Source organism: Macrobrachium rosenbergii, chromosome 31 (genome assembly GCF_040412425.1).
Source record: "Macrobrachium rosenbergii isolate ZJJX-2024 chromosome 31, ASM4041242v1, whole genome shotgun sequence".
NCBI lineage: Eukaryota > Metazoa > Arthropoda > Malacostraca > Decapoda > Palaemonidae > Macrobrachium > Macrobrachium rosenbergii.
The window spans coordinates 31280384-31300383 of NC_089771.1; the positions used below are offsets into that span (position 1 = coordinate 31280384).

General features: G+C 36.5%; 1 long non-coding RNA gene across 2 annotated transcripts in view; it reads left to right on the forward strand.

Moving 5' to 3' along the window:
- LOC136855512 (uncharacterized) overlaps positions 1–20000 on the forward strand; it is a 576042-nt gene that overhangs the window by 535045 nt on the left and 20997 nt on the right. Inside the window, exons 1-2 of one of the 2 annotated variants that reach the window (XR_010858052.1) lie at positions 9077–9284; positions 12083–12137. This is a non-coding gene — a long non-coding RNA (uncharacterized lncRNA). Of the gene's footprint in view, positions 1–9076; positions 9285–12082; positions 12138–20000 lie in introns of those variants that run through there. The other variant, XR_010858053.1, reaches the window with a different exon arrangement.

Consider the following 20000-nt stretch of genomic DNA (forward strand, 5'->3'; position numbering starts at 1 on the left):
ATCGCCCCCTCCCCCCCAACAATCCCTTGGGGCCACTCTCACGTCACCTCCTATTTCTTTTTCCCCCTTGCGTAACCTTTATTCCATTTCGCCCTTTCTTTATTGCCTTTCACTTGTTTTTCCCTTATTTTTTAACCTCTTTTTTTTTTTTTGGGGGTGGGGCCGGGGATGGGGTTATATTACGGCCTGTCCCGTTGGATTTGTTTTGGTGGAATTTTGGTGATATTGTTTTTAATGTTTCGTGGTGTATATATGTATGTATATATATATATATATATATATATATATATATATATATATATATATATATATATATATATATATACTTATATATATATATATGTTATCTTTCTGTATATACATATATATATATATATATAATATATATATGTATATATGTATATATATGTAATGGTACATGTGCTGTACTTTTGAAATAAAGGGGTCTGCTATAAACATTCTTATTTTACGTACCAACTGTACTGCATCAGTACTGATAGCATATCCATCGTGTCAGCATATATAAAAAAGATGTTCTCTCAAGTACCTTCGTCATGATAACCACCAGTGTCATTGCCTTCCACTGTCATCAATCACACGGACCACTGTCAACACATCCTCCATTCGTTGAAGGATGGAAAGAAACGTAAACACCACTATGACAACCAACATTCAGAAGAAGCGTTGAGCCGCGAGAAGTGAAGGATATTCGGGTCTAGAGCCTGGGGGTCCTCCCTCGGGAGACGTAGGAGAAAAGGGGATGATAACAAGAGCAAATAAGGACGCCATTACTCCTGTTTCGAGTTTCCCGAAAGAGCTGTTGTCCGCTGAGCCTATTCTCTCCCTTCTAATTCGGGGAAGTGGCCCTACGGCGTGAGGAGGTCGCTGGGCCATTTTTCCTCAGGTTAAGGACCTTTTTAGTTTTCTGTAGAAGAAAATTATTGAGATAGCTATTTGTCTGTCCGTCCGCACTTTTTTCTGTCCGCACTTTTTCTGTCCGCCCTCAGATCTTAGAAACCACTGAGGCTAGAGGGCTGCAAATTGGTATGTTGATCATCCACCCTCCAAGCATCAAACATACCAAATTGCAGCCCTCTAGCCTAGGCGGATTTTATTTTATTTAAGGTTAAAGTTAGCCGTGATCGTGCATCTGACAACGATATAGGACAAACCACAACCGGGCCGTGGTTAAAGTTTCGTGGGCCGTGGCTCATACAACATTATAACGAGACCACCGAAAGATAGGTGTATCTTCGGTGGCCTTGATTATACGATGTACAGAAAGCTCGATTGCGCCGAAGAAACTTCGGCTCATTTTTTACTTGTTTTATGACGTTTCAACTCACCTGGGAGGTCGTAAATAGCCGTTAAGTGATGACATTGAAACTTTATAATGAGGATAACTGTGATTTAGTTAACCATAAAGCTCTTGAATATTAACACAGTAGTTTAGATACTAAACTAAAGGTTTTTTTTTTTTATTTCGTTCACCTTTCCTTTAGTGGTTATCAAGAGTTTTTTTGTTGGTGGTTTTCGTGAGCCTTGACCTATCTTCTCTGGCGTTCCACAAGGTATTGTTATAGGACCTGTAGGGTTTTTTTTTTTTTTTTTTTTTTTACTCCTTACCGATATTATGATGGTTACTGCAGAAAATAAGATACTGTATGCCGATTAGTATGTCAATAATATATATATATATATATATATATATATATATATATATATATATATATATATATATATATATATATATATATATATATATATATAGATAGATATATAGATATATATATATATATATATATATATATATATATATATATATATATATATATATATATATATATATATATATATATATATATATATATATATATGTATATATATATATATATAGATAGATAGATCGATAGATAGTAGGTATCCTTGTTGCGTTATTTATTTTCTTATTCATCTTGTTAATTATTCTCCCCCTTTTCTCTTTTCACATGTATACATAATAATAATAATAAGAACGACAATAATAATAATAATAATAATAATAATAATAATAATAATAATATTATAATAATTTATTATTATTATTATTATTATTATTTTTATTAATATTATTAATAATATTATAATAATAATAATAATAATAATAATAATAATAATAATAATAATAATAATAATAATAGCGAAACTACTTTTGTCAGTGCACACTATTTTACATGATATCTGTCTCTCGTACTGTGAGTAAGCAATTACTCTCGTCCAGGTTCCATTGTCCAGGACTTAAATTGTTCCAGCATTGCTGGCATTACAAAAACCATTTTTTTAAAAATACATATCTACTATTTTAACCTATGAATGGGGCGAAATATTCAGGGGGAGTTTGTACTGGAAGGATAATATATTGCAGGCAAATGTGCATTCAGTCATAATTTTCGGTGAATGGTCGTCTGCCGTGGATGCATTTGGGGAAACTTCTGAAATGAGAGTTGAACACTTTTTTCTATGTTTTTTTAATATTGGTGTTCCACTGGTTGTTTTATATTTTAAAGCTTTAGTATTTTCATGTTGTCATTAATATTCGTCTTTCCATAGACGCCTTTTGGTGTATACGCTGTCAGTATTTTATTTCATTAGTGTGTGAGGCTTGCAATTGCACCTGACTGACTTTCAGTTCAGGCGCAATCGAGCTTTCTGTGCAGCGTATAATGCTGTATGAAGCTCTCAGCCACGGCACGTGAAACTCTCATCCGCGGTCCATGAAACTTTCAGCATCAGCCGCGGCCCGGTGGTGGCCTGTATTGTTGGCACCCATAGCTGTGCCAGACGCACGATCATGGCTAACTTTAACCTTAAATAAAATGAAAACTGCTGATAATAATAGTACACATATACATATGTATGTGTATATATACATATACATCTATATGTATATGAAAATTGGTGGCCCCTCACGAAATTTTTGTGGATCCCCTAGTGACAATACATATTGTATTGCCAGAGATATGCTACCTCAGATTATCATTTTTAATTTAATTAAGTTATTTTGTGTATGTTAGATATCCATTCATTTCGAAGGGATTATTCAACAGCCAATTTTAAGAGAAGGTCATATTTCTGGGCGTCATCTTTGACCTTAAGGGACTATGAACTTTGAGTGTCGTGCTTTCTCCGTTACTTGAAAATTCATACCTCTCTCCTTTCCCAGACACAGGCCTAATAATGTGGCGTTTTACCCCGAGGGATATTTGTTTTACATTCAAAAATCATTACTTATGCATCTTTTCAAATGCTACGTATGCAAATCTCCAAGCGTATAGACTAATATCGAATTATATTTACTTAAAACAGCATTTTATTCAAATGAGGAGATTAGATAGACACATCATTCTCGTTTTCCAAGCGGCGATGTTTATCTACAAACACAAAATGCAATTAAAAATAATTAAAAGCGACAACATTGTAATGACCCACCGTGGAAATGAGTTTAACAATGCAGGTTGTTTGTCTTCAATTACTTTTTACCGCTCCAGATGATATTTTTTCGCAGTCTCCTCCGCTCACGTACCGCTCAGTACCGTCGCTCTCTTTGTAAATAGCAAACAGACAAAAAAGCAAGCTAAATAAAAGTTTATAAAAAGGATAAATATTAAAAAGCGAATAGTTTGCCTTTTTTTTCATTAAAGGGGAGAACGATTTATGGGAAGGATAAAATCAGTTTGCAGGGTTTTAATTTACTGTGTAATTGACGGACAGTATGATTTTTTATTGGCTCAGGAAATTCTCTCTCTCTCTCTCTCTCTCTCTCTCTCTCTCTCTCTCTGGCAGAATTACGAAAGCTTCTGGCTGCAAAGGACCTTTTCAACTTCAAAATAAAAGGGATAAATAAATAGTTAAATAAAAGAATAAATAGGTAAGATCAGTAGATATTAGGCTACTATTCTCCTTTACTATAATCATACCAAGCTAACAATAACAGCTATTTTTTTATTAATGGAATCAAAAGCTTTTAAACACAGCTACTAAATACAGCCACCCTCTTTTCCCGTAGGGGGATAGTGCCGTCAGTACACCTCACGTGGTGCACTGTAGGCATTACTTAAGGTTCTTTATAGCGTTCCTTAGGCCCCTAGCTGCAACCTCTTTCATTCATTTTACTGTACCTCCGTTCATATTCTCTTTCTTCAATCTGACTTTCCACCCTCTCTAACAATTGTTTCTTATTTTCAGTTGTTAGGTTTTCTTCCTGTTACACCTTTCAAACCTTCTTACTGTCAATTTCTCTCTCAGCGCCGAATGACCCCATAGGTCCCAGCGCTTGGCCCTTTGCCCTAAATTCTACATTTCCTTCCTTCCTTCCTTCCTGCCTCCCTCTTCTCCTCATAAATAGTTTCTTCAGCTCTGATAGTCGCTGATAGTCGCTGACAAGGTTAACTAGCTCGATAATTGCTCGAGAAGGATGCCAACATTCGCCCCCTTTTCTGCCTATTCCTTTTCTCTCTTCCCCTCTTCCATCTATCCTTTTTTGGTCGGTTAGCATCCCTTCTCTTCCCTCTCTTTTTGGTGCTGTACTTCCACTTTTTTTTCCTTTGCCCTGTGAGTTTTAACGGTTTTTTTTCTTTTTTTTCTCTGTTGATGAAATGGTGAGGTTTATTTTTTTATTTTTTTTTATATATTTTATTTTGGAGGGGACCCCGTTTCCCTTATCCAGTTATGCTGAAGTTTGTGGTTTTTCTGACTGAAGTTCATGGGTTTTCTTATCAGTATCCTGTTGGCGAACACCCTGAAGTTCGTAGTTTTTCTGACTGAAGTTCATGGATTTTCTTATCAGTATTTTTCTGACTGAGGTTAATGGATTTTCTTATCAGGTATTCTTCTGGCGAACTTCCCTGAAGTTGGTAGTTTTTCTGACTGAAGTTAGTGGATTTTTTTATCAGTATTCTTCTGGCGAACTTCCCTGAAGTTCGTTAGTTTTTCTGACTGAAGTTCGTGGGTTTTCTTTTCAGTATCCTATAAGCGAACTTCCCTGAAGTTCGTAGTTTTTCAGACCAGTACTCTCTTGGCGAACTTCCACTAGCCAGTAGACTTTCTTTGAACTCCTAGAAGTTTTGGAGGAGCACTGTAGTCATTTCCCACTGGAACTCAGTGGTGTTCTGTTTACTTAAGTAAGAGAAATACCTGATTGTCAGAAGATTATACAGAGCAAGAGAATACCTTGGGATTAACAGTTGCAAGAAAAGTAATCAATGCGAATGATAATGACAACACTTAACCCTGCAGGGGGGTAGTACCGTCAGTGCACCTTACGTGGTGGACTGTAGGCATTACTTAAGGGTCTTTGCAACGTCCCCCCGGCCCCTGGCTGCTACCCCTTTCATTGCTTTAACTGTACCTCTGTTCATATTCTCTTTCTTCCATCTTGCAAATGCTTTGAGGTTTTCCTCCTGTTACACCTTTCAAACCTTTTACCGTCAATCTCCCTTTCAGTGCTACATGGCCTCTTAGGTCCCAGCGCTTGGCCTGTGGTCTAAATTCTATTCTTACAACACTTGAAAACTCTTGTTTTCTGTGAAGGCTCTAAAAAAATACTTTTACTTTGAAAGTGGGAAGTAATGCAAAAAAATAAAAGTAAGATTTTTACCTGAATAATATACTTTCAAAAATCAAATATTTCTGGATATTACTCGTCACGAGAAACATCACACGTGTATAACATCCAATGAAAATGACGAGATTACGAATAGTTTGCCATATCCTTTCATCTAAGCCCCATCATTCATGACATATCAGTAACAACAAAGACACGCCGTATCTTATATTTCATTTACAAAACATGATTTCATCCATTTGAAAATCTGTCCAGCGCTTCGTTTTAGCGAACTGTTGTGGAGACATCTTCCGTTTATTTTATATTTCCAGGGCATCAAATGGACGCACATCCCCTCACTTCAGTTTGCAAGCGCGTTTCCTTCCGTGGAACTGAATCCAGTTTAGCAGATCAAAAACAGAATTGTGTAGTTTATGCAATTCTGATGTGCTTTCCTAGAGGCCTTACTCTTCAGAACGTTGTAGAGTTCGTTTTACCCGGTATTAACAGTAGCGGTAAACATGCTAACTTATAAAACACAGTTACGCAAGGATTTATTTATTTTTTTTACAATAATGTTAATGGAAATCAACGTACTCGTATAATCACGAGTGCAGCGGAGATAAATTTAATAAATTTAAATGATCTCATATTAGAATCGCTTCGCCCCTTGCCCAAATTCGACTAATGACTTTTGGTATTCCGAAGCTACCCAGTATTTAAAACAGTACACACACAATATATATATACACACATACACACACACATACATATATATATATATATATATATATATATATATATATATATATATATATATATATATATATATATACACACATGCACATACATACACTTCTTGGTCGAAATTTCTGTTGCATCAGTCATACGGTGGATGTTGTTCTTAATTTTCCCGTAACCTTTCGGCAGTCATAATATTGCCTTCGGATACATTTCCCTATTCCTTTTGTGATCGACCTTGGATGGTCAGTCATTGAAAAACAATTTGCTCTTACTCCACGATATAATATTTTCATTGTGATATAACAACAGGTATTGCTCAGAATTTAGAATGTTTGAATCGTCTACGCCTTTGCTTTTACAATCCTCTGCAGTCATCTACTGAATAATAATAATAATAATAATAATAATAATAATAATAATAATAATAATAATAATAATAATAATAGTTAGGAGGTAGGAATAGGGTAGGATGACTGTGATAGACAAAAAAAAAAAAATAATAATAATAATAATAATAATAATAATAAACGTTATCCGAAATATGTTGGGTTAAGCTGCCATTTCTATCCTTTTAAGTTTCAAAAGTCTGTATTTTACATCAGTCTTTCTCTACTCTGTTCTGTTCTCTTTCGTCTTTAATCATCAAGGTATTAATGTGTTCCCACTTTCTTCGACACAACGATTTCTCCCTCGCTTTTTAATTTTATTTTTCGTTCCCTAACTGCAAAGATTTCTTCGTTTTTACACTTATTTTTGGGAGAGGCGAAAGGTTACACTTCAACATCCAGAGAACAGGATTACATTCATTCACGTCACAAAATGATTTTAAGCAGCATTTGAAGTCAGTAATACCCTAATAACGCTTTTAAAAGCCATTTCTTCATAGCTCAGAGCTCTCTGACCTATCATGAATACGCTTTTGCTCCAGAATTTTGAAAGTCTCTCTTTTGAAAAGCATTTAAAAAAAAAAAAAGTGAGGTCGGTGGAATCTACCAAAAACTGAGAAAAACGAGAGAGCAAATATGGTCGACTTTGTGAGCTTGAATCAGTTTTTGTTGTGCCTGGTATTTTCTGCGTTGAATGTCAACAGAGAACCAATAAACCTTCCCCAGTTCCAGTGGGTACGTCGAGGGAACAATTGACATGAGAGGAAAAGAAAAAAAAAAAAACCTTTGCTGGAACCGTTCTTAACAGGTAAAAATTGTTCTTGGAGCGAAGATGAAGTGGTTGTGTTTATATGTATGTGTATGTGCATATATATATGTATATATATATGTATGTATATATATATATATATATATATATATATATATATATATTATAAATTATTATAAATTATATATCTAAATATATGTATGTGTATACATATATTTGCCTGAGGAGAGAGACAGTTTGGTCTCTGAAATATAGCCTTTATTTTCCACATTTTTGCGCTTCTATGGGCTCCTTATATTTGATATATATATATATATATATATATATATATATATATATATATATATATATATATATATATATATATATATAATAAAGACAAAATCCACGAAGGAAAGAGAAACGATGGAATGCTGCAAGGCCTTTCGACTTATGGTCCTTTACTTAGCAGACTGAAGAAATATAAAAATAAGCGTTGGATGGATACTACATCGAACTGGTTATCATTTTCTGGATAAGTAAAGCCAAACATAACATTTCACAAATATCTGTAATGTTCATGTAACAGAAAACCCGCTCTGTTGCAGTTAACGGTACAATTGATTTTATTTTATTTTCCATTCTCTGCTCTTAATTGGGCGGAAACGCCAAAATACGCTGTTAGCCTGTCGATGCGCTGTATGTTACTGGTAAACAAACGGAAAGGTTGAATCGTGAATGAGTTTTATCGTGCGGACAATGCCAATTTTATTCATCCCCGTATCACAGTATACTGGTGAAATAAAAATCGTTAATCGAAATGTGTCTGATAAATTTTACGCTAATACCGATTCCTTTCATATTCTCTTTCTTCCGTCTTACTTTCCTCAACCCTCTCCTAACAATTGATTCATAGTGCAACTGCTTTGAGGTTTTCCTCCTGTTACACCTCTCAAACCTTTTAATGTATATTTCCGTTTCAGCGCTGAATGACCTCACTAGGTCCCAGTGCTTGGCCTTTGGCCTAAATTCTGTATTCAGTTCAGTACCGATGTTGAAACGTCTAGGTAAAATCTTGTTGGATTTGAATGTTTCATTCTGCTGTTTAATATATGGGTCGGATTATTATTGCTGACTCATTATGCCAACGCTCTTATTTCGGAAGTTATGGATAATATCATTCTAATATAAGATATTTGATTATTGGACACGACCCACCCGTTGTCATTCTTATGTAGTGGTTATACCTTTCAGAAAATCATTATTTCCTTTCAAAATACTACTGTATATTATTGCAAACGCTGCGATGACATTATTATCAAACGCATTAATCAACTCTTGGAACTATTGTATATGTCCTCTAAAAATCGTTTTACATAACCGTTAGGGAGTTTGTGGTTAAAGGAGTTAAGATAAAAGGAATTTGAAGTGAAAGAATCTGCACCTCTGTAGTACGAAAAGAGGTATTAATTCTTTTATTTTAAATTCCTTTTTAGGTTAAAATCCTTTTATTTTTAATTCCTTTTATTTAACTCTTTTTAACAACAAATTACAGAACTCAGCAGCCAATTTCGCGAACGGAAAATGAAGAAGAGTTGAGTAACCAGTAACCACTACATTCTGCCTGCGCTTCCGTATCACAGAATCCTCAAATTCTCAGTATTTTTAATCTGTGTTTTCTCTTTTTCGGAGTAAAATTTCATTTCAGATCGTAATGTTCGTGCTTCTGTAATTAAACTTGAAGACTATGTGCTTGTAATTGCGGAACATAAACGAAAAATTGTGAAGTTATGGAAGACAGGCTATTGTGCTTGTGGTCTTTGGGGTGAGTTGAGCTATAGGCCTATGCATGTTGTTATAAAACAGATTTAATCAAAGAGATTGTTCTTCTTTTGCTTGTGGATGGTAACAGATATTCAAGTGAGACATAAATTAAAGTAGCAAGCAGACATTATATAAAATGAAGGAAATAGGGATCAGTGATTGACTGCTAGTCTAATTGTATTAATTGTATTGTAAAACAATGGGAGCTTGATTGTAATTTTTGAAGTGATTTTGACGAATTTGATATTCAGTTTCCTTGGGAATGCCTGGATATCCCATGACAACCCCAAAGTCTTACAATGTATTCTAAGACATTTTTCTTCTATGCAAAAGTTATCGCAAAGTTATTTTTACTGCGACATTCCTTGCAAGAATTATAACTTGTAGATGGTTAACCAGCTAACCATGTGGAAATGAACAACAAATTTGTCAGAATAACATAAACTGTTGGGAAAATAAATCGTGTTAAAACAGTTTCAGCATGAACAACCCCAGGGTAAATATTGGCAGAATAATGGGAGTTCCACTATGGGAAACCATAGACCTAGGTAAGATGTTTTATGATAAAGAGGTTTTTGGGAAAACAAAAACTAGTACACAGAACTAAGTAAGATGTTTTATGATAAATGAGGTTTTTGGGAAAACAATAACTAGGATGAAACAAGAGGACACTCTTAACCTAATGTGCCTGTCCTAGGGCCCGGAATCCAAGCTAAATAGGTCAAACCCTCAACCCATGCTGACCTAGAGCATCATAAATCGTGGAGTGAAGTATAGCTGTGGATGCTAACCTAACCCTCCCTAAACTTATCAAGCCTAACAGAAAACTAGCCTGAGGCATCAGGTCCTAACCTGCCCTAGGGTCATGTAAATCCTAAAAAAATAATCAGTTATGTAACTTAGTTTATTGTTTATTTATCATCCTTCATTGATATCCCATGAGGGAATGGTCAGCCTGTGCCCTCCCCACCTTCCCAACTTACTCATGGGCATCATTATCATCATCATAAAACTTAATACCTAGGTCTGTGGTTTCCCAAAATGGTACCCCATTATTCTATAAGCATTTACTCTGTTCCTGCTCATTCTAAAATTGGTGAAACAGTATTTTTCCAATAGTTTTTAGTGTTATTCTGACAAATTTGTTGTTCATTTACATCAAAAATACTTGTTCACCAACTACTAGGTATAATTCTTGCATCTTACAAGTATCACAGTGACTATACCTTTGTGATAAGTTTGGTATAGAAGAAAAATGTCTTAGAAATGATTGACAAAGTCAGTAAGAATATTATTTAACTGGGTTCTGATCAGAAATTGGAAAGTACTGCATACTACACTATGCAAGATAGGTTTGAGGATTACAAGGTCCTCAGACTGGTAGAACTTTAATTGTATTGTAGGATAGGCCAATTTAGGTTAGTGCATATTCCTACTAGTACCATAATCTCTCTTTAACAAATATTAAGGGGTGTACACAAAAAGTTAAACCCTTGGCCAGACCTAGGTTAGGTTGAGCTAAGCTGTTGCATCCCTGTAATTCTGACTGCCATATTTTGCCATATTTTCTTGCATTTTGTATTTTGTCTTTGTTAAGGATTGTTACTAATATATGTGTGAACTATAGGATTTTATGTACTCATGTAGTTTTGCCTGTTTTTCTTTAATGTTGGTACAGTCAATAATTTTTTGTTTACCCTAATTGAATATCTCATTTTCCATTGTGGTCCTTCCAAATGGTTAGATACAGAGATAGAGGAAACCCAAAATCAAGTGGTTTGTGATAACAGTAGTGGTTGATAATGCATAAAACATAGGTTAAGTAGTTGGAATAGCGTATTGGTTCATGTATTGGGTGAAAAACTGTTGATCATAATTATCATACCCCTACAGGAATACAGCTTAGCCTAACCTCCAATACAGCACCTTACCGAATTGGTAAGAGCTTTGTCCCTTGGGAACACACACCCCATACCTTTAACCTGTTCTGAAAAGTGGAAAAACCTAGTAAGGGATTTCCAGGGACACATTCTTACATTAGCTGGTCAGCTGGTATAGCAGTTAGTTTCGTGACGTGCCACTCAGATGTCGCGGGTTCGCGTCTCCCCCAGGGTGATGAAAAATCACTGGCTCTGTATCATGATCAGTTACTGCTGCAGTGTTAAGGGGGTCTACTGCAGTGGGAGGTTGAAACCAACATTCTTTGGAAGCTTAAAGAATTTCAAGTCATTGGCCCCTTGGTGTGCTTGTTCCATGTGAATAGGATTCGTCTACTGAAATAATAATAATAATAATAATAATAATAATAATAATAAATAATAATAATAATAATAATAATAGCCTAACTAAACATGACTTAGGGCCCTGTGCTCTTCCATGCTGTGGGAAAGCTTCACTCTCTTCCTGGGACCTACCCACAACCAACTTTATAGTTCCTGCTTGCCAGAGTTAGTCTTTTGTAGGTTACTTCCAACATAGCTGTCTGAACCTTTAGTTCCCCATTTAGGATTGTAAATTGATCTGTAGTTAAAAAAAATCAATATTGATAATTAAAAATGACAGTATTAATATCCTAGCCGGCATAAACAAGCTATTAGAATCCTTCCGTTCCGTGCTTGATTGTATTTCGAAACTGAGCCAATCGGCTAAACTTTTTGTATTTATTTTCGCACGTAATATGATTGAAATACTTTTGAAAACTGGTATAAAAAATGAATGCAATATATTGACATAATTTTAAACTGATTTTAATTCTGTATTGCTTAAAAGCTAATAATTAACTTTCATTTCACTTTTCAGGAAGACCAAATTACGGTCATCACTCGGTGCTTACGTCACACTCGGAAGCAACCAGGTAAGAGGCTTTATTGACAGTTGGTAGCTACTTATGAAAAAGGGAATCTAATAAGTTGGTGCTGCTTCGGCTTGTTATCTACCCTTCCCCTGCTCCGAGGTGCTAGTACTAAACATGGCGGAAGCTCCTTGGGGCGCCGTGTTTAGTACCCTAAACCCCTCCGGGATCAAAGTATTTTATAACCCGTTTATATAGTGCGTGGTCGACAAATTATATTAATAAAGGATATGTTCGTGCGGCCGTCTACTTTACATATACCTTAACGGTGTTTAGTACTAGCACCTACCATACAGTGTTTAGTACTAGCACCTAGCAGTAGGTGACGCTTGGATAACAAGCAAAAGCAGCACCTTCAAGTCTTATGAAGGTACTGTACTTGACGCAGAAGTCCAACTGTCTTTTCTTGCTAGATCTGAGTGGCGACCTTGGGCAGTTTTTGTTTCCCCTTTTTAGAAATTTGCTGAGATAATTTGAGAAATTTGCCGAGATAATTTTAGAAATTTGCTGAGACAATTTTAGAAATTTACTGAGATAATTTTTGAAATTTACCGAGATCATTTGAGAAATTTACCGAGATCATTTGAGAAATTTACCGAGATCATTTGAGAAATTCATCGAGATCAATTGAGAGATAATTTGAGAAATTTACGGAGACAATTTTAGAAATTTACCGAGATAATTCAAGAAACTTACCGTCTTTTTGTTACGTTTTGAAGTTCATCCCCGAGAGTCTGGCACTTAGTAAACCCTTCGCCCGGCGGAGCTTCTAGGTAGAATGACCTTGGAATATGACCAACATAAATTTTGCGTTGTTTCGTTTGGTATACCACTTCGGGTCGCTGTCATCCTGCCGCAGGTATATATATATATATAGTATTCGTGACCATAGTGGCCTATAAAACTGAAGGTTTATAGATATGACAGAAATAACGCGTAGGGAATAGTGAAGAGCGAGTGGAAAGTAAACAATTGTTTACTTGGGTCTGTTTTTGCGTCCGAAAATGTATCAATTTCTTAATCATTTCCTGGATAAACTTGTAAAGTGAACTCTTTGAGTAATAAATGTCATTTTGTACTTAATGGTGTCATATTTTGATTCTATATAGTTCATAGTTAGCAATGCGTTAATTGAACTGAATATAGATTTTAGGCCAAAGGCCAAGCACTGGGACCTATGAGGTCATTCAGAGCTGGAGAGGAAATTGAGAATAGGTAGGTTTGAAAGGTGTAACAGGAGGAAAACCTCAAAGCAGTTGCACTATGAATTATTTGTTAAGAGAAGGTAGATAGCGAGATGGAGAAAGATAAGAATGGAGGTACAGTAAAAGGAATGAAAGAGGTTGCAGCTAGGGGCCGAAGGGACGCTGCAAAGAGCCTTTAGTAATGCCTACGGTACACCGCGTGAGGCGCACTGAACATGTAAACATTGTGGAGTACTGCAGCAAAATATTGAGGACTATGGGTGTGTGATTTACACATATAAAATTTATCTTTATTTACATTAGGATTCCTTCATGAGGAATAAGAAATTGAATTCGTATGAATTTCTTTGACAATCTACCGCTCCTGGTAGTATTTTTTTTGTTTGTTTGTTGCAATAAACATTCTGTATTTTTTTGTTTGTTTGTGACAATAAACATTTTGTTTGAAGTAGCAATATACCAATTAACCTTTTGTTTGAGGTAGTAATATACCATTTCACTGATGTATATCCATATGAGTTAGTGGAATGGTAAAAAATGGTTGATATAAGAGTCGAAAATGAGATGGTTTGGGTGTGTGGTAAGAATGAGTTAGGATGGGAGTGAATAGGGTTTGGTTGGAATATGTTAGGGTTAGAAGGTCGAGAGGAAGGCAGAGGATTAGATGACGAGATAAAATGAAGGAGAATTTGGAAAAGAAGGGTTTAGCAGAGGAGATGCTTTTGATAGAAGTAGATGGAGAATATACTTTAAGGCAACCGACCCCTTAGCTTATGGATAGCTGTGTCAATTAAGACATATTAATGGACTAGTTAACTTAGTATATATAAGTGTGCTTACTTATTTGGATGAACACACGTAACACTAGAGCCGATGACTGACATAATCTCTCAAATGGCGTTGCAAGAATGCCAGCTGTCATCGTTACTGCACCAGGGTCGCCCTAAAAGAAATATAACGGCCTTGCCACTCGCAATTCCAAAGTTATTGCCACCTTCCAAGATGGCTGCCGTCTGGCTCGTGATGTTCAGTGTAGTGTTTTTACATAACCACTGAGTAAATTGTCTTTCAGGTGTCTTGTTGTCTTGACAGTTGTGTTGTATCATGCTGGCACCGAACACTATAAGCAACGGGACCCATCAACGTATGGAGGTTTTGTAAATGGCTTTTGAATTTTTTGATCATCGTTTTAACTCGTTTTAGGCGGTATGCAGGTTTTAGTACGTTACATTGGAAATTATGCTCTCTCTCTCTCTCTCTCTCTCTCTCTCTCTCTCTCTCTCTCTCTCTCTCTCTCTCTCTTGTATATTGTAAGCAGTTTTTAATACGTTACGTTTGAAATTACGCTTTCTCTCTCTCTCTCTTATATTGTAGGCAATTTCTAGTACGTTACGTTGGAAATTATGCTCTCTCTCTCTCTCTCTCTCTCTCTCTCTCTCTCTCTCTCTCTCTCTCTCTCTCTCTCTCTCTGCAAAGAGAGGGGGAGAAAGTGTGTACGTGTACAAGTTCCTCGTCAGTGGAACGTTGTCCAGCCCTCTGCCACCAAACCTTCCTTTCGAAAATATTGCTTCGTGAAACAACGAAGTGGATAAAGTATAAACAATTCTCTCCCTCTAGCAAAAGTTTCCTTTCCTTATAGATCAGAATTCCGAACATCCGGACGAACGCAATGAAATAAATAAAAATTCTCTCTCTCTCTCTCTCTCTCTCTCTCTCTCTCTCTCTCTCTCTCTCTCTCTCTCTCTCTCTCTTTGGGGGGAGCTCTGTTGAAACGAAGTCTTCATCGGAAAATCCGTGTTGATTTTACATATGGCCGTAATAGATTTGGACGGACGTCGATGAAAACTAGGCAATAAAAATAGAGGAGATCCTGTAGCCGCCCCACCCCTTCCCCTTCCCCCCCCCTCTCTCTCTCTCTCCCCCCACACCCCTGGGGCGGGGGAAGGGGGATAGGCATCCCCAGTAGGCCTTGTTCTTTACCGATGTTTCAGGGGCAATAAAGTTCAAGGGGCCTCTGGCGTGAACTAGGGACCAGGACCTCGCAGGTTAACTCTCTCTCTCTCTCTCTCTCTCTCTCTCTCTCTCTCGGATATATATTGCTGTTGGGGGATTCCTTCTTTTTATTTGTTCCTAACACGTCGTAGATATTTTACCGGAATATATAGATATAGTTTTTACCAAGTAAAGATTTTTTGTTTTTTTTTAGCCAGTTTTTTATTTATTCGTTTTAGCCACCACCCCCGGGGGGGGGGGAGATGGAATACAAAAGCCGTTGTTTCTTTGATTCCCAAATTGGTAATTCAGTATATGTGTTTCTTTGATTCCCGAATTGGTAATTCAGTATATGTGTAAAGTAAGTATCCTCTATAACAGCTTTAGGTCCCCTTCATCAAGGTGTACTTACACCTAATCAGGTACACTTACACCATCCTTAACTAATTACCTTCTCATGAGGGTTACACATTTTTATATATTTTTTTTCTGGGTGTGGAAAGTATTCTCTGACATTTTTATTCAACTCAAATAACGTATTTCAAGTAAATAGGAGAGTCATGGCCGCAGTCATCCATTAATCAGTGCAGTTCATGCGGTGCACTGTAGGCGTTACTTACGGTTCTTTGCAGCGTGCCTTCGGCCTCTAGCTGCAACCCCTTTCATTCCTTTTACTGTACCTCCAATCATATTACCATTCTTCCATCTTGCTATCCACCCTCCCCTAACAATTGTTTCATAGTGCAATTGCTTTGAGATTTTCCTCCTGTTACACCTTTCAGACCTCTTACTCTCATTTCCCTTTCCAGCGCTGAATGACCTCATAGGTCCCAGTGCTTGGCCTCTGGCGGTAGTGGCATTTAGAAATATTTTCACAAGCTGTGAAGTGTTATATGGTTGTGTCTTCATCATAACATTTCACTGTGGCATTATTCCTGTCTACATGCGTTAGAGTTTATCAGTTGAGGCTTTACTTATGCATCAGTGCCAATATTGCGTCCGTGAGAATATTTTGGATAAGTGTTATGTATGATTATATGCGCATATATCTTTTGTATGCCTCTGTTTATTTCTGAAGCCTGTCAAATAACTTAGGAAATGGGAATTTATTTAAAATAACTAGAAATATAACCATATAACTTCTTGGCATGTATTTCAGGCAAAACAAAATAGTAAAATATGAGTGTTTTGTATTCATCTATACAGAAATAACTTGTATATGCCTGTGTTTATTCCTGAAGGCTGTAAAATAACTTAGGAATTGAGAATTTATTTAAAATAACTAGAAATATAATTATTTAACTTCTTGGCGTTATTTCAGACAAAACAAAATAGTAGAATATGATATACAAATTATTTCCAAGCCATATTTGTACACAGGCTTGAGCAATATAATTCCTCATAGGCCTACTCTGTACCCTGTTGTAAAATTCAACAGTTGATGATGTTGGTGAAAGATTGAGGGAATTACGGTAGGTGAATTTCCATAAAATTAGAGGTAGAGATTCTCGATATTGAATTAATTCTGGAATATTGAAGAGGTTTTACACGCCCCCCACACACACACACACACACACACACACACACACATTGCTTCCCGTTCTTTCAGTGAGGGGGAAACCTCTCTTATATATTCTTTAAAACCATAATAGTTTTTTATTTCGTTTTTGAGCAATGAACGATGAACTTAATTAAAAGCTCTGTTATGTTTCAATTCGTAATAACTAAACCTCGCTAAAGACTTCCAGTAAATATATATATATATATATATATATATATATATATATATATATATATATATATATATATATATATATATATAATTCTGTAATACTGAAAGATTTTTAAAGTTCTTTCGGAAATTAATACAAAATTATTTGAGTTAAAAATGTCAGTAATACTAGTTGATTGTTAGGTCACCTGTTGTCAAGTTTCAGGAGGGAAGTTGACTCTCTCTCTCTCTCTCTCTCTCTCTCTCTCTCTCTCTCTCTCTCTCTCTCTCTCTCTCTCTCAGGTAAAGTTTCCCTCTGGAAAAACGAGAAACAGGCACTATCACGTTCATCTGGCAACTACAAATCCGAGACTCAGACTTCAGTGTAGGAAAATAACAGATTCGTACACTTCCTCAGAGGAGAATCCATCACGCCTGTGCAAGCACTTGGGGGCTTGGTACTTGCTTCTCAAGGCCATAACCCTTTCGGTTATCTAGACCTGACCAGACCCGAAATGGCTGTTATTATTATTATTATTATTATTATTATTATTATTATTATTATTATTATTATTATTATTCAGAAGATGAACCCTATTCATATGGAACAAGCCCACCAAAGGGGCCACTGACTTGAAATTCAAGCTTCCAAAGAATATTATTATTATTATTATTATTATTATTATTATTATTATTATTATTATTATTATTATTCAGAAGATGAACCCTACTCATATTAAACAACCCCACCAAAGGGGCCACTGACTTGAAATTCAAGCTTCCAAAGAATATGGCGTTCATTAGGAAGAAGCAGGAGAATAATACCTTGTGTTCATAAAGAATGGACATCTCGCGCCGAGTTTATGAACTCATAACTCAAGATTCACTTTCTCGGATGAATGATGTGGCATCGCGAATGAACGAAGACTGGGGATTAGGACAATCTTCCCCTCCAGGAGTATCACGCTTGTGTCATGAATCACTGTCGTTGTAATTCCTCCCAGTGAATCATATGCTTGATAACTGCGCCTGCCTTTGCAATCGCTTCCTTTGTCATGCTGATGCGCTGAGCTCAGGCGCCCAAGGTGTAATGAGTTTGATTTAAATCGCCTGATTGTTTGATCCGTGCTTGCTTTGCTTTTGACGAGGGGATCACGTTGTTTTTTTTTGCTTCAGTCGTTTGTTCGAGGTTTTACGAGGTTTTAAGCTCCTGAGAGTTAAAAAAACCACCATCTTTCTTTTCTCGTTCAGTTCAGCCTTGGCATCTGAAAAACGAATCAAGTGTCACTTTGATAACAATAGTTAATAAGATAAGTTACGATTTCACTCACTTGTAACAAATCGTTACATTCAAGTGAAAATTGTTCACAAAAGTCGTCATCTCCCCTAAGCATTGTTCCCCAGGGAGCTAGTGCCGTCAGTGCACCTCATGCGGTGCACTGTAGGCATTACTTAAGGTTCTTCGCAGGGTGCCTTCCTTAGGCCCCTAACTGCAACCCCTTTCATTCCTTTTACTGTACCTCCATTCATATTCTCTTTCTTCCACCTTGCTTGACCTAACCTTCTAAGAATTGATTCCTAGTGCAACTGCTTTGAGGTTTGCCTCCTGTTACACCTTTCAAACCTTTTTACTGTCAATTTCCGTTTCAGCGCTGAATGACCTTATAGGTCCCAGTGCTTGGCCTTTGGCCTAAATTCTATATTCAGTTGTATTCAATTCCCCTAAGCATTGGGCATGACTGGGGAAGATCCTATCAATATCTATTATTTTTCCCCTTTCTTCTCCGAACAACAAGACAGTACAGGAACGAGACGAAGAATCTCACTTTCCGCTTTCATAATTGCCAGATGAAATGGGATTTTTATTTTTTTAAATTTCCGAATGAAGATGATAGCGGATGAGGGTCCGTTAAACGGATGAGGGTCCGTTAAACGGATGAGGGTCCGTTAAACGGATGAGGATCCGTTCGTACATCAAATTGTGTTGCAGGGAAGGATCTTCAAGGATACTTAGGGTCTTGTTCAAGGATGGAGGAGTGGTAGAAAGCGTGTGTGAAGGGGGCGGGGGCGGAATCTGAGGCGGTAGGAAGACTTAGCTAGACATTGATGAAACATGAAGAAGGCGATATAAGAATATGAGATCCTATTTTTGCGTCTGGAAATGATCTAACTCCTCCGGTGGCTCTTTATTTACAACATCTTGAGGAAGAGTAGTAGTATTAGTTGAAAGGTATATCATAGGAGATTGCTATAAGCTTTTTTTTTTTATTGGCTAAGCTAGATAATGAACAGCAAAAAAAATTATATGACCAAATGACTACGTCATATTAATATAGAAAAGGCGATAGGTTTTGTAGGTCCACTTATGTGAATGTGTGTGCGTGTGTGTGTTTGTGTGTGTGTGTGTGCGTGAGAGAGAGAGAGAGAGAGAGAGAGAGAGAGAGAGAGAGAGAGAGAGAGAGAGACGAGAGACGATACTTTTGACATCGGAAAATCCACGAGATTCGCAAAGCTTTTATCAATCAGTGCCTCTCTCATGATAGCCATGACGAATGGCACTTTTTGAATATGATAAATGATAATTTATGCAATTAATTGGCTGTCTGGCCACGAGGGGTATAGTTAGATGACAATCAACACCACTAATAGTCATTTCATCGAAATTCGGGATGAAAGATATTTCATAAAATGGGAAATATATTTCGCATTAAAAATGATAAAAATTTCTTTGTTTTTAGCAGATTGTCAGCTGCACCGAATATACTAGATCTGTCAGTAATTTTTTTTTTATTGATTTTAAAACCATCAGTTACCATGAACGTTTTTAAGCTCTCTTGTGCTCACAGATTACTGGATCATTAGGCCCTGTGCTTACAAATTCTCTCTCTCTCTCTCTCTCTCTCTGTCTCTGTCTCTCTCTCTATCTACTCTCTCTCTCTCTGTAAATATTAGGAATAA